Here is a 17,164-nt window from a genome sequence, read left to right as displayed (position 1 = left end):
CTGTTCAATAACATAGGTTCAAATCCCGCCTGAGGCTATCTGTTCAGTAACATAGGTTCAAATCCCACTTGATTGGAGACAAACTTTATCTTTTTCCACTGCCATTCTCTCATCATCTGTTTAAAAACATCATGAAATACCTTAAATATATTTTCAAAAATAAGCATAGGATTCTAGTTTATGAGTGAACTCCTTGACAGAGCAGAGAGAGGAGGCGGTTTGTTTACCTCGCTACCCATGAGGCCGGTGCCCAGGTGGTATGTGTTGCCTTGGTGACGTATCTGGATGTTGTAGACCTTGCCTTGGTTCAGCACCATGAGCGTGTAGGGCTGCCCAGAAGACCCCTTCTGTCCCTCACCCGAAACGCTCCATCCTGAAACACACAGCTACATTGATACAAACTGTGTGTGAGTCTGAGGAGGCTGGTGGGAAGAGCTATAGGAGGAGGAGCTCATTGTTAAGACTTCTATGGAACGGCATCCTAAAACATTTACATTTACATTTAAGTCATTTAGCAGACGCTCTTATCCAGAGCGACTTACAAATTGGTGCATTCACCTTATAATATCCAGTGGAACAACCACTTTACAATAGTGCATCTAAATCTTTTAAGGGGGGGGTTAGAAGGATTACTTTATCCTATCCCAGGTATTCCTTGAAGAGGTGGGGTTTCAGGTGTCTCCGGAAGGTGGTGATTGACTCCGCTGTCCTGGCGTCGTGAGGGAGCTTGTTCCACCATTGGGGTGCCAGAGCAGCGAACAGTTTTGACTGGGCTGAGCGGGAACTGTGCTTCCTCAGAGGTAGGGAGGCGAGCAGGCCAGAGGAGGATGAACGGAGTGCCCTTGTTTGGGTGTAGGGCCTGATCAGAGCCTGAAGGTACGGAGGTGCCGTTCCCCTCACAGCTCCGTAGGCAAGCACCATGGTCTTGTAGCGGATGCGAGCTTCGACTGGAAGCCAGTGGAGAGAGCGGAGGAGCGGGGTGACGTGAGAGAACTTGGGAAGGTTGAACACCAGACGGGCTGCGGCGTTCTGGATGAGTTGTAGGGGTTTAATGGCACAGGCAGGGAGCCCAGCCAACAGCGAGTTGCAATAATCCAGACAGGAGATGACAAGTGCCTGGATTAGGACCTGCGCCGCTTCCTGTGTGAGGCAGGGTCGTACTCTGCGAATGTTGTAGAGCATGAACCTACAGGATCGGGTCACCGCCTTGATGTTGGTGGAGAATGACAGGGTGTTGTCCAGGGTCACGCCAAGGCTCTTAGCACTCTGGGAGGAGGACACAAGGGAGTTGTCAACCGTGATGGCGAGATCATGGAACGGGCAGTCCTTCCCCGGGAGGAAGAGCAGCTCCGTCTTGCCGAGGTTCAGCTTGAGGTGGTGATCCGTCATCCACACTGATATGTCTGCCAGACATGCAGAGATGCGATTCGCCACCTGGTTGTCAGAAGGGGGAAAGGAGAAGATTAATTGTGTGTCATCTGCATAGCAATGATATGAGAGACCATGTGAGGATATGACAGAGCCAAGTGACTTGGTGTATAGCGAGAATAGGAGTGGGCCAAGAACAGAGCCCTGGGGGACACCAGTGGTGAGAGCACGTGGTGCGGAGACAGATTCTCGCCACGCCACCTGGTAGGAGCGACCTGTCAGGTAGGACGCAATCCAAGCGTGGGCGGCGCCGGAGATGCCCAGCTCGGAGAGGGTGGAGAGGAGGATCTGATGGTTCACGGTATCAAAGGCAGCAGATAGGTCTAGAAGGATGAGAGCAGAGGAGAGAGAGTTAGCTTTAGCAGTGCGGAGAGCCTCCGTGACACAGAGAAGAGCAGTCTCAGTTGAATGCCCAGTCTTGAAACCTGACTGATTAGGATCAAGAAGGTCATTCTGAGAGAGATAGCAAGAGAGCTGGCCAAGGACGGCGCGTTCAAGAGTTTTGGAGAGAAAGGAAAGAAGGGATACTGGTCTGTAGTTGTTGACATCGGAGGGATCGAGTGTAGGTTTTTTCAGAAGGGGTGCAACTCTCGCTCTCTTGAAGACGGAAGGGACGTAGCCAGCGGTCAAGGATGCGTTGATGAGCGAGGTGAGGTAGGGGAGAAGGTCTCCGGAAATGGTCTGGAGAAGAGAGGAGGGGATAGGGTCAAGTGGGCAGGTTGTTGGGCGGCCGGCCGTCACAAGACGCGAGATTTCATCTGGAGAGAGAGGGGAGAAAGAGGTCAAAGCACAGGGTAGGGCAGTGTGAGCAGGACCAGCAGTGTCGTTTGACTTAGCAAACGAGGATCGGATGTCGTCAACCTTCTTTTCAAAATGGTTGACGAAGTCATCCGCAGAGAGGGAGGAGGGGGGGGGGGGAGGGGGAGGAGGATTCAGGAGGGAGGAGAAGGTAGCAAAGAGCTTCCTAGGGTTAGAGGCAGATGCTTGGAGTTTAGAGTGGTAGAAAGTGGCTTTAGCAGCAGAGACAGAAGAGGAAAATGTAGAGAGGAGGGAGTGAAAGGATGCCAGGTCCGCAGGGAGGCGAGTTTTCCTCCATTTCCGCTCGGCTGCCCGGAGCCCTGTTCTGTGAGCTCGCATATGGAAACCACATGTTTGACTTTGTTCCATTTATTCCAGACATTACAATGAGCCTGACCTCTTATAGCTCCTCCCAACAGCAGCCTCTGGTGTGTGTGTGTATGTGTGTGAACATATGTATATGTGTCAGTGAGGACCACCATGGGTGGGGAGAACTACATAGAAAGCATATATAATTGTGAATTATAGGACTCCATGAGTTTTGTATTGTGGCCACACACCAACCCTAGTGGTGCGTGGCCATGAACCTAGCAAGTCTCGTCGAGAACCAGGAAGGGTGACAAAAACGTGATTTTGGAGGTATGGCTATGTAAGACTACCATGACCCGAGTGTTTGTCTACTGCAACAGTGTCATCTTGTGGTCAGTGAACCTCATTACATAAACTACCATTTTCATTTGACACCTGAGGATTTTTTTTCTTCTCATTCCTGGTACATGTAAATGTACTCGGTGTAAATTCTTCGTCTATATATTCTGTCTATATATTATGTTTATTGTGGCAGCACTATTTCACCTGGTCAAATTCCTGGTACGTTAATAATGTACTTGGCGAATAAAGCTGATTCAGTTATTGTATGTTGAGATGAGCCTCTCTCAAATGCCTGTCAATTCATGATTGTACCACTAAGTTGCGCCAGTGTTCCTACACTCCAAGTGCCGGCACAGGACAGGCCGGGTTCAATTCTCTCCCTCCTCCCCATGCCTCCCCCTTTTTCAACTAACCACTTTCTCTGCGCAACACAGTTCAAATCACAGAGAGGGAAAGAGAGCGAGCTGGCGGCAGTGGTTCATTCTGCAGTGGCCATAGCGAAAATCTGTCTTCTCTGCAAAGTCCCTAGAGATGCCAACTCTATACAACGGATTTTATAGATATTCAGTTGATTGCCTACCAAACGAAACATCTATTGCCTGAGAAAGAATCTGCATACAAAATATGGTAAGCACCAATTTATGTTTTATTGTCTTGCACTTGCTGCTGCAGCAGCTGTACTGTAATGCACGCTACAACCACAAAAATGTTTCCGAATTTTGACTCACGTTCTTCTGCAAACTGAGTTTTTTTTTACACAGGTTAGATCACCGGCTAAATGAAATGCTATTCAGGAGTTTTTACAGATACTTTACCTGCATACCGACGTCCCTGGCGAACATACACGGGGCCTAGCCAAGAAAATAGGAAATACACCGCATACCGACGCTAATCGCCAAATCACAGCAGTTTATAAGCAGTTAGTTACATGATTACTCTCTTCTCTTTGTTTAACTCAAATGTTAAACTCCCTCCCGCGGCCTTGAATGCGGCGGACCACCTACTTAAATTGTAGCCTACTCAGTCATCCTGCCAATTTTACAGGATTCCGACCGATTTTGTTGCCCAAATAGCTGAAGGAAGCGATGTGCAGCCCACGTCTCTCCAGCTGTGTGGACTCGGATCGCTTAAAGCACTGTTGACATTATTGGCACCTGGAAAATTGCAATTTATACGTTGTAATTTTAATGGTCCACGTATAATGCTAGAAAAGCAGACACGTTGCATTTCTGCCAGACAGGTTCCATTTCATTTATTATTGATGGTCCAAAAAGCAGTTTATTTGAGCCTGACCTCTACAACAACACAACTCCTCTCAGGTAAAGTGTGTGTCTGTCAGCCTTAGTGTTTGTTGCTGCATCCATCTCCTCTGTCAGCCTTAGTGTTTGTTGCTCCATCCATCTCCTCTGTCAGCCTTAGTGTTTGTTGCTCCATCCATCTCCTCTGTCAGCCTTATTGTTTGTTGCTCCATCCATCTCCTCTGGCAGCCTTAGTGTTTGTTGCTCCATCCATCTCCTCTGGCAGCCTTAGTGTTTGTTGCTCCATCCATCTCCTCTGGCAGCCTTAGTGTTTGTTGCTCCATCTATCTCCTCTGGCAGCCTTAGTGTTTGTTGCTCCATCCATCTCCTCTGTCAGCCTTATTGTTTGTTGCTCCATCCATCTCCTCTGTCAGCCTTAGTGTTTGTTGCTCCATCCATCTCCTCTGGCAGCCTTAGTGTTTGTTGCTCCATCCATCTCCTCTGGCAGCCTTAGTGTTTGTTGCTCCATCCATCTCCTCTGGCAGCCTTAGTGTTTGTTGCTCCATCCATCTCCTCTGGCAGCCTTAGTGTTTGTTGCTCCGTCCATCTCCTCTGGCAGCTGTAGGTGGTCTGTGGTGCCCCTGCAGTCTGCAGTGTTCAGAGTCAGACATTGATGAGTCCACTCCAGACTCACTTTTGATGTCCAGGAGACTGGGGACAAAGTGTGTGTGTGTGTGTGTGTGTGTGTGTGTGTGTGTGTGTGTGTGTGTGTGTGTGTGTGTGTGTGTGTGTGTGTGTGTGTGTGTGTGTGTGGTGTGTGTGTGTGTGTGTGTGTGTGTGTGTGACTGTGTATGTGGATGTGTGGGTTGGTGGGAGAGAGAGAGAGTGTGTTTGTCACAGTCTTCCCCCCACTGCTACGATGTTGTCGTGGAGACTAGAGGCCACTTGTGACCCCTTGACCTATGGAATCATGGTGCATTGTGGGAGTGGGTCAGAGTGGGTGTGTGTGTGAGGCTGAAGGACCAGTTCAGGTCTGAGTAGGGCTTTTTCAAACTGTGTAAGCAGAATGTGTACACTGCACTCACACAATACTCTCTCTCTCTCTCTCTCTCTCTCTCTCTCTCTCTCTCTCTGTCTCTCTCTCTCATCCTCAAACGCACACAACAGGTATGTTTTGTATTGATAACTCCCATTCCTATGTATTTGACAGAACTTGAATATATTAACATGTGGCCTGGCTGGATAGATAGCTAGCTGAAGGGGTGAAGATAAAAGGGTTCTCACTGACAACAAGCCTGGTCACGGTGAGGTAATGAGCTTTGGGAGTAGAGGGCTGAGAGAGCACTACTGATTGATGGAAAACACACACACACACACACACACACACACACACACACACACACACACACACACACACACACACACACACACACACACACACACACACACACACACTGTCAGGTGAGGAGTGACAAACTACGTGCTGTCTCTGGTTGGACTCGTCACCCTCCAGAAATGCTTCCCCTGAGAGAGTGCTATCGGGGAGGGAAGATTTCAGGAGAGACAGCTAGTTGAGACCAGGGCTGATATCTCCCTGTCCCTCAGACAGCGAGGAGAGACCAGGGCTGATATCTCCCTGTCCCTCAGACAGCGAGGAGAGACCAGGGCTGAATACTCCCTGTCCCTCAGACAGCGAGGAGAGACCAGGGCTGATATCTCCCTGTCCCTCAGACAGCGAGGAGAGACCAGGGCTGATATCTCCCTGTCCCTCAGACAGCGAGGAGAGACCAGGGCTGAATACTCCCTGTCCCTCAGACAGCGAGGAGAGACCAGGGCTGATATCTCCCTGTCCCTCAGACAGCGAGGAGAGACCAGGGCTGATATCTCCCTGTCCCTCAGACAGCGAGGAGAGACCAGGGCTGATATCTCCCTGTCCCTCAGACAGCGAGGAGAGACCAGGGCTGATATCTCCCTGTCCCTCAGACAGCGAGGAGAGACCAGGGCTGATATCTCCCTGTCCCTCAGACAGCTAGGAGGGACCATGGCTGATATCTCCCTGTCCCTCAGACAGCGAGGAGAGACCACCCCCTCTCTCTCTCTCTCTCTCTCTCTCTCTCTCTCTGTCTCTCTGTCTCTCTCTCTGTCTCTCTCTCTGTCTCTCTCTCTGTCTCTCTCTCTCTATTTCTCTCTCTCTGTCTCTCTCTCTGTATCTCTGCCTCTCTCTCTCTCTCTGTCTCTCTCTCTCTATTTCTCTCTATTTCTCTCTCTCTGTCTCTCTCTGTCTCTCTCTCTCTGTCTCTCTCTCTCTGTCTCTCTCTCTCTCTCTCGCTCTCTCTCTCTCTGTCTCTCTCTATTTCTCTCTCTGTCTCTCTGTCTCTCTCTCTGTCTCTCTCTCTGTCTCTCTCTCTCTCTGTCTCTCTCTCTGTCTCTCTCTTTATTTCTCTCTCTCTCTCTCTTTGTCTCTCTCTCTGTCTCTCTGTGTCTCTCTCTCTATTTCTCTCTCTCTGTCTCTCCCTCGTAATTAAATTAAATTAAATTCAAGGGGCTTTATTGGTATGGGAAACATATGTTAACATTGCCAAAGCAAAAAGGTAGATAATATACAAAAGTGAAATAAACAATAAAAATGAACAGTAAACATTACACTCACAGAAGTTCAAAAATAATAAAGACATTACAAATGCCATATTATATCATATCTCTCTCTGTCTCTCTCATTTTGTCTCTCTCTCTCTCTCTCTCTCTCTCTCTCTCTCTCTCTCTCTCTCTGTCAAGTCTATTTCAATTTAAGGGCTTTTTTGGCATTGGAAACGTGGTATTTCACCCAATAGATATGGGAGTTTATCAAAATTGGATTTGTTTTCGAATTTTTGTGGGTCTGTGTAATCTGAGTGAAATATGTGTCTCTAATATGGTCGCACATTTGGCAGGAGGTTAGGAAGTGCAGCTCAGTTTCCACCTCATTTTGTGGGCAGTGTGCACATAGCCTGTCTTCTCTTGAGAGCCAGGTCTGCCTACGGCGACTTTTCTCAATAGCACGGCTATGCTCACTGAGTCTGTACATAATCAAACTTTTCCTTAATTTTGGGTCATTCAAAGTGGTCAGGTATTCTGCCACTGTGTACTCTCTGTTTAGGGCCAAATAGCATTCTAGTTTGCTCTGTTTTTTGTTAATTCTTTCCAATATGTCAAGTAATTATCTTTTTGTTTTCTCATGATTTGGTTTGGTCTAATTGTGTTGCTGTCCTGGGGCTCAGTGGGGTCTGTTTGTGTTTGTGAACAGAGCCCCAGGACCAGCTTGCTTAGGAGACTCTTCTCCAGGTTCACCTCTCTGTAGGTGATGGCTTTGTTATGGAAGGTTTGGGAATTGTTTCCTTTTAGGTGGTTGTAGAATTTAACGGCTCTTTTCACGATTTTGATCATTAGTGGGTATCGGTCTAATTCCGCTTTGCATGCATTATTTGGTGTTTTACATTGTACACAGGATATTTTTGCAGAATTCTGGATGCAGATTCTCAATTTGGTATTTGTCACATTTTGTGAATTCTTGGTTGGTGAGCGGACCCCAGACCTCACAACCATAAAGGGCAATGGGTTCTATTCAAGTATTTTTAGCCAGGTCCTAATTGGTATGTCAAATGTTATGTTCCTTTTGATGGCATAGAAGGCCCTTCTTGCCTCTCAGATAGTTCACAGCCTTGTGGAAGTTACCTGTGGCATTGATGTTTAGGCCGATGTATGTATCGTTTTTTGTGTGCTCTAGGACAACGGTGTCTAGATGGAATTTGTATTCGTGGTCCTGGGAACTGGACCTTTTTTGGAACACCATTATCTTTGTCTTACTGAGATTTACTGTCAGGGCCCAGGTCTGACTGAACCTGTGCAGAAGATCTAGGTGCTGCTGTAGGCCCTCCTTGGTTGGTGACAGAAGCACCAGATCATCAGCAAATAGTAGACATTTGATTTCAGATTCTTGTAGGTTGAGGCCGGGTGCTGCAGACTGTTCTAGTGCCTTCGCCAATTTGTTGATATATATGTTGAAGAGAGTGGGGCTTAAGCTGCATCCCTGTCTCACCCCCTGGCCCTGTGGAAAGAAATGTGTGTGTTTTATGCCAATTTTAACCACACACTTGTTGTTTGTGTACATGGATTTCATAATGTTGTATGTTTTTCCCCCAACACCACTTTCCATCAATTTGTATAGCAGACCCTTGTGCCAAATTGAGTCAAATGTTTTTTTAAATCAACAAAGCATGAGAAGAGTTTGCCTTTGTTTTGGTTTGTTTGTTTGACAATTAGGGTATGCAGGGTGAATATGTGGTATGTGGTCTGTCGTATGGTAATTTGTTAAAAGCCAATTTGACATTTGCTCAGTACATTGTTTTCTCTGAGGAAATGTACGAGTCTGCTCTCTCTCTCTCTCTCTCTCTCTCTCTCTCTCTCTTTGTCTCTCTCTCTCTCTCTCTTTGTCTCTCTCTCGCCCCCCCTTTCTCTCTCTCCCTGGCCATTAGTATTCCATAGACAGGAAGTACAGTAAGAATGTGTGTGTGTGTGTGTGTGTGTCTGTGTAGCAGGTCCAGGGAAAGTATTATGCTGCTCGGTGACTCTGTGAGGAGATGAAACAGCTCTCACTAGAACGTCATTCTCTTGTGCTGTGTCCTCTGACGCCCTGCCTTTATCCCTCTGAGAGACCCGTCTGTCGCTGTGATTAAAGACCTGCCTATTGGTGTTGATACTGAATGTACTACTTCTTGGAAGTGACTTGGAAAACAAGCTTGAGTTGAGTTGTTTTCTCTGTCTCGTTTGACTCTGATACAGGGCACAGACACACTCAGTTTTCAAGTTTTAATGTCACATGCACAAGTACAGTGAAATGGCTTTCTTGCAAACTCAAAACCCAACAATGCAATAATCGATAACAATGTATTACTTATTGTCAATCATTGCTGTGATGCTCAGTTGCAGCTGCACAATGCACCTGTTGTTGTTTGAATACCTGTTAAACCCCTACCTAAAAACTGTTTTATTAGGTTAGTAATATTAGGTCGTTATAATTAGGGGTTCAAGCAACAAGGCTGGGTGAAACCCTATTGTATTTGTTGGCGTTGATTATTATTATTCCAGTTCTGCCAAAATGTTGTTAAAAGATGCACATTCCCATGAGATAGTAAGGCCTAGGAGGGTGCAACCTGGCATGATGGTAAAGGGCCAAGGGCCACACGCTCCTCACCCCGTGTAACGTAGAGTTGTGAAATTCAGTTCATAGGTCCCTTTCCTCACAAGGAACACATTTGCATAAGAGCCTATGATGTCCGCAATGATAGATTTTCTGCCATTTTGAATTTTGTGAAGAACACTTAAAACGCAAAGGTTTCACAACACAATATTTTCCAGGTTAATATGTCAAACAACATGGTCGCTACTGACCAATAAACATTCACGTGGGTGTGGTCTGACACGTAAATGCATATAAATCCGACACAGATATTTGTATTGTAATAAAACTTGGTGCACATGTTCCAAACACTGTCAAGACTCAACATATGCAATCACATTCAGATCGACCACACAGTGGTGCTATAACAGGCACATGTTTATATCGCTTGATCTGTTTGACTCAGAGTGATGAAATTTGGCACACATGCTCAGGGATATAAATCTAGCTAACTTGTAAAGTTTGATTCAGTTTAGCTGCATGGTGACGCTGTTGAACAGGAAAAAACATTCATACAAGCTCATTGGCTCATAGCGCCCATATTGTTTGAGCTAGAGTCCTGGAAAATATTGTGTTTAAAGACATGGGTACATAGATGCTATATACCAAATGTGGTGCCAATCGGTCCAGCGGTTCTGGAGAAGAAGTCTTTAAAGTAGTCAACATCATTGATAATGGTCCAAAATACATCAAAAGCATATTGCATGATCTGTTTGATGTCGAGTTCTGATATTTGGCAAGCATGGTAAGGAGTACAGAAGTAGCTCTTCCTAGGGCGATGTGTCCAATGTGTCCTGAGGGTGGTACTATTGAGCCAAACCTTGAACCCTGGCATGGCTGCTTGCAGCTATATTTTTTTCCATTTAGTTTTGAAGTAAAATAGACTTGCATGGCATTGCACTCTCTCTCTGTCTCGACCCAGTTACCCAGACTCTGTTCCAAGTGTCCACTCCAGTATGTTTGTCTGAACATGTGACAAAGATGCAGTGGGACAATAGTTTTATCCTTATGGAACAGGCAGCGACCCCTGAACTTTACAGGATTAAAGGTCGCAGGGTGTGGGAGGGAGGGGCGGACCGGGACCCCATACTGTGGTCTTTGTCTTTAAATGGCACCAACACACAGGATGGACTGAAATAGTCTTTCACTCAGTCAGTCTCTCAGTCTGGCTAGTCGCTCTGGGGTCTGTTGTTGTCCTGTGCTCACTTATAGTAAGCTGCCTACTAAATATACCAGTTTTGTCCCTCATAAGATAGAGTAGGCATGTCTATGGTCATGTATAGTCAGCTCAACAGTAATCGATCTATGACTGCTAAATGTAGGCTTAGATACAGTGTAATAGTAGGTCTATGACTGCTAAATGTAGGCTTAGATACAGTGTAATAGTAGGTCTATGACTGCTAAATGTAGGCTTAGATACAGTGTAATAGTAGGTCTATGACTGCTAAATGTAGCCTTAGATACAGTGTAATAGTAGGTCTATGACTGCTAATTGTAGCCTTAGACACAGTTTAGTAGTAGTTCTATGACTGCTAATTGTAGCCTTAGATACAGTGTAATAGTAGGTCTATGACTGCTAATTGTAGCCTTAGACACAGTGTAGTAGTAGGTCTATGACTGCTAATTGTAGCCTTAGGCACAGTGTAGGGCAGGCTACCAGTTTTGTCCTTCACAAGATACAGTATTATAATATGTCTAGTTTAGGCAAGGTCTTGCTGTTTTTTTCTCATCACGTTGGTTTCTGTTAGGTTGTTTATCTTCCCCTGAGAAGAATAGTGAGCACCCATCCTGTGTGTGTGTGTTAGATAAACCCAGGCTGCTTGAAGTACGCTGCTATTATCCAGATCATTTAGTCTAAAGTACTGTTGTATTGTAGTACAAAAGGCCAGGACTCATCATCCCTCTGTAAATGCCTGAGTATTATTGTTTCTTTATATACAGTTGAAGTCAGAAGTTTACATACACCTTAGCCAAATACGTTTAAATTCAGTTTTTCACAATTCCTGACATTTAGTCCTAGTAAAAATTCCCTGTCTTAGGTCAGTTAGGATCACCACTTTATTTTAAGAATGTGAAATGTCAGGATAATAGTAGAGAGAAAGATTTATTTCAGCTTTTATTTCTTTCATCACATTCCCAGTGGGTCAGAAGTTTACGTACACTCAATTAGTATTTGGTAGGATTGCCTTTAAATTGTTTAACTTGGGTCAAACGTTTTGGGTAGCCTTCCACAAGCTTCCCACAATAAGTTGGGTGAATTGTGGCCCATTCCTCCTGACAGAGCTGCTGTAACTGAGTCAGGTTTGTAGGCCTCCTTGCTCGCACACTTTCAGTTCTGCCCACACATTTCCTATGGGATTGAGGTCAGGGCTTTGCGATGGCCACTCCAATACCTTGACTTTGTTGTCCTTAAGCCATTTTGCCACAACTTTGGAAGTATGCATGGGGTCATTGTCCATTTGGAAGACCCATTTGCGACCAAGCTTTAACTTCCAGACTGATGTCTTGAGATGTTGCTTCAATATATACAAATAATTTTCGTTTCTTATGATGCCATCTATTTTGTGAAGTGTACCAGTCCCTCCTGAAGCAAAGCACCCCACAACATGATGCTGCTACCCCCGTGCTTCTACGGTTGGGATGGTGTTCTTCGACTTGCAAGCCTCTGTCACGACTTCCGCCGAAGTCGGTCCCTCTCCTTGTTCGGGCGGCGTTCGGCGGTCGACGTCACCGGCCTTCTAGCCATCGCCATCCACTTTTCATTTTCCATTTGTTTTGTCCTTGTCTTACACACCTGGTTTCACTCCCCCAATTACTTGTTCATTATTTAACCCTCTGTTCCCCCATGTTTGTTTGTGAGTGATTGTTTGTATGTAATACGGTTCGTTATTGTGGGCTCACATTATTGCGTTGTGTTTGTTGTATTTTGAGTATATTACGTTTATTACTCATATCTGCTGTCCTGCGCCTCACTCCTCCACACCAGCTACACAGACTTTATTACACCCTCCCCCTTTTTCCTCCAAACATAACGATGGTCATTATGGCCAAACAGTTCTATTTTTGTTTCATCAGACCAGAGGATATTTCTCAAAAAAGTACAGTTGCAAACCCTAGTCTGGCTTTTTTATGGCAGATTTGGAGCAATGGCTTCTTCCTTGCTGAGTGGCCTTTCAGGTTATGTCGATATAGGACTCATTTTACTGTAGATATAGATAATTTTGTACCTGTTTCTTCCAGCATCTTCACAAGGTCCTTTGCTGTTGTTCTGGGATTTATTTGCACTTTTCGCACCAAAGTATGTTTATCTCTAGGAGACAGAACGAGTCTCCTTCCTGAGTGGTATGACGGCTGCGTGGTCCCATGGTGTTTATACTTGCGTACTATTGTTTGTACAGATGAACGTGGTACCGTCAGGCATTTGGAAATTGTTCCCAAGGATGAACCAGACTTGTGGAGTTCTACAATTCGTTTTCTGAAGTTTTGGCTGATTTCTTTTGATCACCCATGATGTCAAGCAAAGAGGCACTGAGTTTGAAGGTAGGCCTTGAAATACATCCACAAATACACCGCCAATTGACTCAAATTATGTCAATTAGCCTATCAGAAGCTTCTAAAGCCATGACATAATTTTCTGGAATTTTCCAAGCTGTTTAAAGGCACAGTCAATTTAGTGTATGTAAACCCCTGACCCACTGGAATTGTGAGTTATAAGTTAAATAATCTGTAAACAATTGTTGGAAAAATGACTTGTGTCATGCACAAAGTAGATGTCCTAACCGACTTGCCAAAACTATAGTTTGTTAACAAGAAATTTGTGGAGTGGTTGAAAAACGAGTTTTAATGACTCCAACCTAAGTGTATGTAAACTTCCGACTTCATCTGTAGCTAGGTGGGAACATTTTCTCTCTCTCTCTCTCTCTCTCTCTCTCTCTCCTCTCTCTCTCTCTCTCTCTTTCTCCTGCTGTGTTGTGTTATTTTGTTGTTTTGTATATACTGAACAAAAATATAAACACAACATGCAAAGTCTTGGTCCCATGTTTCATGATCTGAAATAAAAGATCTCTGAAATTTTACATATGCAAAAAAAGCTTATTTCTCTCATTTTGTGCACAAATTTGTTTACATCCCTGTCAGTGATCATTTCTCCTTTACCAAGATAATCCATCCACCTGACAGGTGTGGCATATCAAGAAGTTGATTAAACAGCAGGATCATTACACAGGTGCATCTTGTGCTGGGGACAATAAAAGGCTTCTCTAAAATGTGCAGTTTTGTAACACAACACAATGCCACAGATGTCTCATGTTTTGAAGGAGCGTGCAATTGGCATGCTGACTGCAGGAATATTTACAGTATGTCTGTGATAAAGCCTTTTTGTGGGAAAAAACTAATTCTGATTGGCTGGGCCTGGCTCCCCCAGTGGGTGGGCCTGTACCCTCCCAGGCCCACCCATGGCTGAGCCCCTGCCCAGTCATGTGTAATCCATAGATTAGCCTAATTTATTCATTTTAATTGACTGATTTCCTTATATGAACTGTAACTCAGTAAAATCTTTGAAATTGTTGCATGTTACATTTATATTTTTTGTTCAGTATAATATTGACGCTGAGGATTTAAAGGTTATGGAGAGAGGCCACAGACTGTTACGTGTTTAACTCACTGAGACGAAATCACATGGACACCCAACATATTTGGGCAGCTAAAACTTTTAATTTGTCTCTATACTCCAGCATTTTGGATTTGAGATAACATGTTTTATATGAGACGACTGTCACGTCCTGACCAGTAAAAGGGGTTGTTTGTTATTGTAGTTTGGTCAGGGCGTGGCAGGGGGTGTTTGTTTTATGTGTTTCGTTTTTTTTTGTTAATGTTCTATGTTAGTATATTTCTATGTTTGTTCTAGTCTTTCTATTTCTATGTTTAGTTTTTGGGTTGTCCTTCAATTGGAGGCAGCTGTTCCTCGTTGCCTCTAATTGAAGGTCCTATTTAGTAGGGGTGTTTTTTCATGGGTTTTTGTGGGTAGTTGTTCCTTGTGTAGTTGTGTGCCTTACAGGACTGTTTCTCGTCATTGTTTTGTTTAAGTATTTATTTAGGTTTTCTTCATTAAATAAAGAAGATGAGCATACACATTCCTGCCGCGCCTTGGTCCCATTTTTACGATGAACGTGACAGAACTACCCACCACCAACGGACCAAGCAGCGGAGGAAGGAGCGGCAGAGGTATTTGGAGTCGTGGACATGGGAGGAAGTTTTGGATGGGGCAGGACCTTGGCACCAGGCTGGGGAGTACCGGCGACCTAAGGAGGAGCTGGAGGCAGCCAAGGCGGAGCGGCGTCATTACGAGGCATTATACGCGCAGATTGGCAAGTGTGAGAGGCAGCCCCAATAATTTTTTGGGGGGGGAGCACACGGGAAGATTGGCTAGGGCAGGCAGTAGACCTGAGCCAACTCCCCGTGCTTATTATGGGGAGCAACGGATCAGAAGAGCGCCGGTCTATGCGGAAGTGCGCACAATCTCGCCCATGCGCACGCACAGTCCGGTGCGAGCGATACCAGCCCCCCGTAAGTGCCGTGCTAGAGTGGGCATCCAGCCAGGTAGGAGTATGCCTGCGCAGCACATCTGGCCACCAGTTTGTCTCCTAGGCCCAGGCTACCCTGCGCCTGCTCTACGCACGGCAGCCATCAGGCCTCTGCACAGCCCAGTTCGCCCTGTGCCAGCACTCCGCCCGTGCAGGGCTACTGTGACTACCCAGCCAGGACGGGTGGTGCAGGCTGTGCGCTCCAGACCTCCAGTGCTTGTTCATGGCCCGGTGTATCCAGTTCCTGCTCCTCGTACTAGCCTTAGGGTGCGTGTCCCTAGTCTGGCGCCTCCAAAGCCAGCACCACGCACCAGGCCTCCAGTGCATCAGCCCAATCCAGTACGTCCTGTTCCTGCTCCTCGCACTAGCCTTGAGGTGTGTGTCTCCAGTCTGGTACCTCCAGTACCAGCCCCACGCACTAGGCCTCCAATGCGTCAGCCCAGTCCAGTTCTTCCTACTCCTGCTCCTCGCACTAGCCCTGTGGTGCGTGTAAATAGTCTGGCACCTCCAAAGCCAGCCCCACGCATCAGGCCTTCAGTGCGCAGTCCCCGTCTAGAGTTTCCGGCAACAGTGCCCGGTCTAGAGCTTCCGGCGACAGTGCCCCGTCTAGAGCTTCCGGCGACAGTGCCCCGTCTAGAGCTTCCGGCGACAGTGCCCCGTCTAGAGCTTCCGGCGACAGTGCCCCGTCTGGAGCTTCCGGCGACAGTGCCCCGTCCGGTTCTTCCGGCGACGTCCTACAGTCTGGAACCGACAGAGACGGCCCACAGTCTGGAACCGACAGAGACGGCCCACAGTACGGAACCGACAGAGACGGCCCACAGTCCGGAACCGACAGAGACGGCCCACAGTCCGGAACCGACAGAGACGGCCTACAGTCCGGAACCGACGCAGCCAGAGATGCCCTATAGTCCGGAACCGGCGCAGCCAGAGTTGCCCTCCAGTCCGGAACCGGCGCAGCCAGAGTCGCCCTCCAGTCCGGAACCGGCGCAGCCAGAGTCGCCCTACAGTCCGGAACTGGCGCAGCCAGAGTCACCCTCCAGTCCGGAACCGGCGCAGCCAGAGTCGCCCTCCAGTCCGAGGTCTCCAGCGACGCGCATCAGCCCGAGGTCTCCAGCGACGCGCATCAGCCCGAGGTCTCCAGCGACGCGCCTCAGCCCGAGGTCTCCAGCATTCCTGCTGCGCCTTGGTCCCATCTTTACGACGAACGTGACAACAACAGTACAGAATGTCACCTTTTATTTGAGGGTATTTTCATACATATCTATTTTACTGTTTAGAAATATACCTGGTTGACTGGGGTGCGGGCGGTGAAAGTTGGTGATGAGGGCCGGGTCCAGGATGTCTTTAGCAGGAACCCAACACCTACCAACACCTCGAACCCTCAGGAGGCGTCTCACCGTGTATGCTGGCTGGCCATCGATGACACGGGGGGAGGGATGGGCCTAGAAACAAAAGACAAGGGGCAGTCAGACATGGTTTTGACTCTAGACACGGAAAAGGTAGGAAAAATACGGAGGGTACAGGGCAACAGAGGACGAACAGCAGAGGGGCTAATGATCTTGGAGCGGGGGGAAAAGTCTTGGCTTCCAAGAGTGTAGCTGCGGCACTATAGCAGTGTGCCAGCGCCTCAGGCTTGACCTTCTTGACCTTCTTGGATATCGGTAGTGGTCCGGGCCTTGCTTAACCCCTCCCGGAGGTCCTGGTACTCTGCGGAGCTGGCGGAGAGGTCTGGGGCAATTTCCAAGCCCCCAGGAAGACGTCCCGTGGCAGGCAGAGCTGACTTCAGGCAATGAGTGTGGCAGGATGGGCTCCACCCCACGATGGCACCAGTAGCCCAGTCAATGGATGGATTGTGTCGCTGGAGCCAAGAGAATCCCAATACCATGGGAACCTGCGGAGACTCAACCAGCAGGAATTGGACACTCATAGGTTAACGGGGGTGGGCTTATGGGTGACCCGGCCTATAGAGCTCTCATCCAGCACTCTAACACCCATGGGAATGGAGAGTGGTTGAGTGGGGATGCCCAGCTCGGACGCCAGGGTAACGTCCATGAGACTCATTTCGGCCCCCGAGTCGATGAGTACCTGGAGAGACTTGGACTGGTCACCCCACAGCAGGGTGGCATGGAGAGGGAGGCGAGTAAGGGGAGAAGAACAATTATCTTGAAGACCCACCAGTGTACTCACTCCAACGAATGAGCTAGGTCTCTTGAAGGGACATGTAGACACAATATGACCGGCAGTACCGCAAT

At 47.2% G+C, this 17,164-nt stretch overlaps 1 protein-coding gene across 1 annotated transcript in view; it reads left to right on the top strand.

The window, feature by feature from the left end:
* Positions 1-3,298: 3,298 nt before the first annotated feature.
* The window catches only part of LOC106612138 (NEDD4-binding protein 3-A), an 82,527-nt gene continuing 68,661 nt past the window's right edge, over positions 3,299-17,164 (top strand). The window contains exon 1 of the mRNA XM_014213044.3: positions 3,299-3,504. The gene's annotated coding sequence lies outside the window, so the exon portion shown is untranslated. The remainder of the gene's footprint in view (positions 3,505-17,164) is intronic.

The sequence above is a fragment of the Salmo salar genome, chromosome 09, assembly GCF_965601325.2.
Source record: "Salmo salar chromosome 09, fSalSal1, whole genome shotgun sequence".
NCBI lineage: Eukaryota > Metazoa > Chordata > Actinopteri > Salmoniformes > Salmonidae > Salmo > Salmo salar.
This window is presented reverse-complemented; position numbering and strand designations above follow the sequence as displayed.